Source organism: Podarcis filfolensis, assembly GCF_964270895.1.
Source record: "Podarcis filfolensis genome assembly, chromosome: 3".
Classification (NCBI taxonomy): Eukaryota; Metazoa; Chordata; class Lepidosauria; order Squamata; family Lacertidae; genus Podarcis; species Podarcis filfolensis.
In genome coordinates this window covers 26080228-26086635 of record NC_139606.1, presented here as the reverse complement: position 1 = coordinate 26086635, position 6408 = coordinate 26080228, and the positions used below count along the sequence as shown (strand labels likewise).

At 44.9% G+C, this 6408-nt stretch overlaps 1 long non-coding RNA gene across 1 annotated transcript; it reads right to left on the bottom strand.

The window, feature by feature from the left end:
* Positions 1-953: 953 nt before the first annotated feature.
* Positions 954-6408, bottom strand: LOC310759845. Its single transcript, XR_014546562.1, has 3 exons — positions 5687-6408; positions 4934-5034; positions 954-4812 (listed from the first exon to the last, which is right to left on the bottom strand). It is a non-coding gene; the product is annotated as an uncharacterized lncRNA (long non-coding RNA).

The following is a 6408-nucleotide window of genomic DNA, read 5'->3' as shown; positions in this document are numbered from 1 at the left end:
AGATAAATAGGTACCACTCCGGCAGGAAAGTAAACAGCATTTCCGTGCACTGCTCTGGTTCGTCAGAAGCGGCTTAGTCATGCTGGCCACATGACCCAGAAGCTGTCTGTGGACAACGCCCGCTCCCTCAGCCTATAGAGCGAGATGAACACACAATCCCAGTTGTCCATGACTGGACCTAATGGTCAGGGGTCCCTTTACCTTTACCTTTAAGCCTAGCTGTGATAGGAAACGGGACAACGCCTACCCACACAGAGGGAGTATGCATGTGCATTCAACTCCTGATGGTGTCCACATCACCCAGGAAATTGCAGCCATTGAGATAAGAAAAGAAGAGTCGTTCTGTTGTCTGGAGAAGTCACTTCCTGGTTTTCATGGGGAAGTCATTTTCAGTGGAACCCAGCAATGGAAGTGCGCAGCTGAATTGAGGTGTTGAAATTTTGTGCCCAAGGCAACCTCCCCTGTGTCCTTTCCCCTCCATGCTATGCCACTGCTATCTAGTTAGCATGGCCGAATCGTGTCCTCACATGTTGCAGTGAGACCTGAAGGCCGACCACCTATGTTGTGGGTGGGTAAGATTGGTCAGCCACAATTGGTAGGTCCCTCAATATTGGGTTCACTCTGGCCAATGGGACACAGTCTAAACGGTTCGAGGGACCTATACATACCCTATATATACTGCCTCGTTCGCAGTCAGCACCCCCAGGGTCTGGGAGCTCAGGGCTTCAACTTGCACAGCATGTGGAAGGGGAAAATTTCTTCCATCCAAGCTCCTCACATGTTTTTAGTTCTGTGCAGGTTCGGTTGGCCCCTTCAAGGGAGGCGCTCAGTGTCCAGTCTTCAGAGGAGGTTCTCCTGGTGCCTAGAGTCGCTTCATCTGGTGGCAAGCGGCAGAGGAGTCTTTATTTCCCCCCCTAAAAACTAGGTGCGCCCTATGGTCCGGTGCGCCCTATGGAGCGAAAAATACGGTACACTGCATCTTCACTGGCTCACCTTTTTTCCTGCCATCCCCTGTTTGGGGATGTCAGGGTTCCTCCTGAGAACTGGCAGCAGTCCCTCTGACCCAACCTCACAAGTCTCTTCACAACGATGTGATGTCATCACATAGCAGTGTTCAGAGGAGAATTGTGAGGGGGGAAAGATGGTGCTGCCCAATCTTAAACTTTCACATAATCCCCCCCATAAACCGCCATAATGCATCTTCACACTCCTCCCAAATTTCATACACACACTGTGAATAAGGTTAGTAAATCTGAGGTGACGTTTCAGCTCTGCCCTAGTACTTCAGGCATTCAGTGAGCATGCATAGCCTTTCTCTTCTCTTCCATGCAGTCTCACAGAATGTGAACAACTGAAAGGAGAATCTTGTTTTCTATGTGCAGGGTTTTTATTTATTTTGAAGGAATATTCCACCTGCAGCCTGACGTGGTTTACTGCCATATCTCACTGCTATTAGAACAAAGCCCTGGCCTTGCAATATTTTATGTGTTGTTTTTCAACATCTGAATGCATTTTCAACATTTGAATGCATTGCTTTTGTACATTGCCTAAGGCGAATAAGTCTGACAGTATGGAAATAAAAGAAACCAATATATTGTGAATTTCTAACTGCACTCTTAAAAGCACCAAATATATTTATTCTGGCATGCAAGAGAAAATAGAGCTGAAGGCAAATGCATATATTTCAAGGAAAGATGGTTACTCTTGTATAACATTTGATTCTTCTGCTGATATTCGAAACTTTCCATGCCTGTTCACATTTTATTTCAGAGCGGGAGCTGACGTCAACTGCTTGTTTTGCTTTCCGGTTATGTGTTTTGTTTCCATTCTTGTGCATGGACTACTTGAGATGGAGATGACAAAGATAAATTGAATGCTCCTGAATGTGTCATGGTGAAAAGAATTTGCCCTTTGACCTCTGGCTCCCTGCCTGCTGTCAGAAATTAATACTTCTAAATGTCTCCCATCAGGTCCTCTTTGAGGAAGCAGGAGAGTGAAAAGTAATTGCCCGACTCTTATTTCTTCCATTACATCTCTACCTGGGGGGTATTCAGAGTGGTGCCCTGGGAATTCTACATTGCTTGTCTTTGTTCAAATGAAAGATGCATATTAGTTCTGCACATTACTGAACGTGCCCTATTTATATCAGGCTATTTCTTTTTTTCCCCAGCTTAAGAGTTATAGCTCTGCATGGAAACAGCTTCCACTGAAGTCAGGAGAGCCCTGCCATGCAAGGGACAGAAAAATATACTGCTGTTTTTAGAGCAGAAATAAAACCCTAGGAAGCCCTTCTATTATTTATCTCTCCCTGCTTGCCAGGGATCTTTGCTCATCCCACAAACATACCACTCGTTTGCTCGCACCATCATTAGCTGGAGGTGTGTTGAGACAGTCAAGTGAAAGAACACAGAAAGAGATTCCACGTAAGTGTCTTTCAAATGTCACCCTAGCAGTGGGCGGATTCCACATGGCTAGGATGACCAAACCACACCAGGGGTGTGTGGGGCCTTCCTGACCATGGCATCAGCTCCTGGTGGCATCATATTCCAGTTTAACAGCGAGCTCTGGATTTTGCGAAGCCCTCAGAAAGATGACACCTGGTGACATCCTGCAGCCTACTAGCAGACCCTCCAAGTGTCTCTATTTTTCAGGAACAATATTACAGAAGTCACCCCAGTTTCGTTTCTTTTCCTTATAGTTTTTGTTTCTGCATTTCAAAGCTTTACAAATTAATACATGCTTTCCCACTTCACATTCATTTCACATTTGACTTCCAGCCCACCCTTCCATAGTCTCCCTCATAATTTCCATAATTTCTTATTATAGTTATTCCATAGGCCATCTTCTCCACAGTATTCAACTGCTGATCTTCATTCAAATCCTACCCGTGTTGTTGCACGTTTACAACACGTGTTCTCCTTCATGGGGAGCACATGTTGCAGTGGGGTCTAACAGGACACCTGCTCTTGGTTACTGGGCGGGACCATTTGGATGGCCATGACTGTGACTGGGCCAATTTGGGTTGTTGGGGAGATTTTGATGTTACCATTTAGAGGGTTGGCCCAAAGGTTATATATTCTTGGCACGTAGCTTTTTTCAATCTCTTTTGCTGTGGGCATTGGATCGCCCACCCACCCTCCCTAATTTAGGGCTGTTGCATTTGACATTGCTATGCCTGTCATGCGGTTGTCTGCTTTTGGGGCAGGGGCCCAGTAGGAATTTTGTCCATTTGGCAGATTGGCTGGTGCCATTTGGTTTTTTGCCTACTGCGCAGCAAATTGTCACAACTTGTAAGGCTGCGGTTAGAGATTGGTTAAAATTTGGTTGGTGGAGGGGTAAGGGCTGGCTGTGCCTGTCCCTCCAATGCTGCTGCTGCAAGGGAATTCCATTAAAGGAATCCAGGGGCTTGCCATACATTTTCCCGTATCCCTGGCAAGGGGCTAGGGCCGTGCAAGCCCCTGGGAGCATGCAGGGAGGGGTGACAGTGTGGTGCCCAGTCCTATTCTCTCCCCAATATTGTTTTCCCTTACCGGCTTTCGCTGAAATCCAGAAGTCAGTTCTGTCCCGGGGCGGGGACAGATAGTCATAACCAGTGCCTAAGCAACCACTCATATTATGTATTTTAATAAAGTTGTGGCCAAAATTATGCCAAAAACCTTAAACAAAAATTCTGTGTAAATTGTGGTTTATTTAGGGGGTGGCTTGGGGACCTTGACATGCAACAATTCTTTAAATATTCAACATAAGATTTCCACTCCTCCTTAAAATCTGCCCTTGCTTGGTCTCCGATTTTCATCGTTAAATTTGCCCATTTGGCATATTCTGTCAGTTCTAACTACCATTCTATGTTTTATGTTTTTATATGGTGGGCGCTTCCCAGAGTGGCTGGGGCAACCCAGTTAGATGGGCAGGGTATTATTATTATAGAGTATGTCCCTATTTCCATCGGAGAAAGGTTTGAGGTTATGTACTAGGTGCATAGTGGTTGCTCATCATGAGAACGTAGGATCCTGCCTTTATAGAGTCAAACCATTGATCCCTATTTAGCGCAGTGCGGCTTACACTAACTGGCGGCAGTTCTTTAGGGTTTCAGGCAGGGGTCCATACCTGGTGATGTCAGGGATCGAACCTGGCACCTTATGCACCCAAAAGACAGGCTCTGCCACCGAGCCGTAGCCCTTCCCACATCTCAGCCCTGCCTCTGTTGTTAATAGCTTTCTCTATGACTGCCAAGAGCAGGGGTCAGCAAACTTTTTCAGCAGGGGGCTGGTCCACTGTCCCTCAGACCTTGTGGAGGGCCAGACTATTTTTTTTGGGGGGGGGATGAACCAATTCCTATGCCCCACAAATAACCCAGAGATGCATTTTAAATAAAAGCACACATTCTACTCATGTAAAAACACCAGGCAGGCCCCACAAATAACCCAGAGATGCATTTTAAATAAAAGCACACATTCTACTCATGTAAAAACACCAGGCAGGCCCCACAAATAATGCAGAAATGCATTTAAATAAAAGCACACATTCTACTCATGTAAAAACATGCTGATTCCCAGACCGTCCGCAGGCCAGATTTAGAAGACAATTGGGCCGGAACCAGCCCCCGGGACTTAGTTTGCCAACCCGTGGCCATGAGTCAAGCAATTTCACTTTGGATCTCTTCTGTGTTCTGCTTAAGTTGGGCAAAGGTTATCACTGGAGAGATGTATCTGTACACTGAAAACTCCATTGAGCCTGTTGTTCCCTTTATCTGCGAGTCAAAGTTTCTGTCTGTTCTTCTCCCCCATATAGCACAACAAAGCACACAATCATCTACAGAGATAAGAAAGCAACAACTGAGCATTTCAGAAGCCGTATTTGGGCTGCAATGAGGTGGCAAAGACCACAGGGTGCTTATCCTGCACCAGGCACAATTTAAAGCATTGGTAATTACCTTTAAAGTCCTAAGCAGCTTGGTTCGATGATACCTAAAGGACTGCCTCCTTCCTTGTCAGCCTGCTTCCTGCCCCTGGTAAAAAGGCCATTGCATTCCACCTAGAAGAAACAGAGGGCAACACATTGAAGGAGGGCCTTCTCTGTGCAGCACCCAAAATGCAGAACGACTTGCTCTATGAAGTTTGGCTGCTCGCCCCGCAACCGCCCTTTACTGTTTTCCACCAGCTAGTGAAGACTTTTCTATTCTGTCTGGCTTTTGCCTTTGCCGGTCAGATAATAAGTGCTTTTTTTCCTGGAGGTACTCTTTTGAATTTGAAGCTTACTTATTTTCTAAAGTCTGTCATGGCTCCTCTCTGGTAGCCATGTCTCCCTGCTTCGAGCCTCTGACAGAAAGACTGTGTTCTTAAAATAGACGTGAGGCATGGGATTTTCTTCTAAATAAACGAACAATTCAGTTTGATTCTGCGTGCTTCTCAAATAAATAATATTAATTAATGGCTTGTTCTCCCTCATTTCCATCACTCAACATATAGAGAGAACTGTGGTGGAAACTACACACATACAAAAAAACGCTGTAAAAATGCTTTTTTTAAAAAAAATGTTTTGAAAAACACATTGAATTTTGCATAGCTCTGTGTCACCATCTAGTGTCACATTTGTATATTACACTTTACATTTACTGTATAGCTGAGTCCTGTGATGAAAGGAGATCGTGAATGTAGGCCTTTCCAAAAATGCCTCAGTAACTTACATCAAGCGTGGAAATGGCATTCAAAATGGCAGCCTTGATAAAATCAACCATTCGTCATCAGGGCAACCGAGAGTATTGGCAGAGCTGTGTCAGTGCCCCAATTCCATGGAAACACACATGGGCCAAATTGGATGAGAAGCAGGAGATAGGAAGCAGCTTTCTGATACTGGCGCCTGTCTGTTGGTCTTAAAATGCAGCTGTGAATGCTACAAAGTTGATTGGAGGGGGTGTAGAAAGGGTGCTCGATCCAGTTTCCATAAAAATAAATAAACCAGAATTCTAGCCATTAAGAGTAGGAAGACATGCTTGGAAGTATGGGGATAAAAATCTAATTAGTCAGAAGGCTAAATAAGGATTCCTCTGAGTGAGTTGAGGCTGCCGTGTCTTGTCAAGCTCCAGGCCTGTTTCCGTGATTAGGAAAAGCAGAATGAAATATACAAAAGGGTATAAATTATGCAAAATAAATAAAATATGTAAACAAGACCAATCTTCGTAAGCATACTGATTCGGTTTGCGCTGAATTTGGATTCCCTGGATGCATAATTTTAACATTGTGCATTCTTTTTTGAAAGTGGGGAATACCAAGTAGAAATAGTCAACAGGTCCCGCCCCCCCCCCGCCTTCCTTCTGCTACTGTGTGTGTTTGTGTGTGTAATACCTTTGCTATAGAAATGCATAGAAAAGTCACTGTCTTTCAGCCTAACCTACCTCACAAGGTTGTT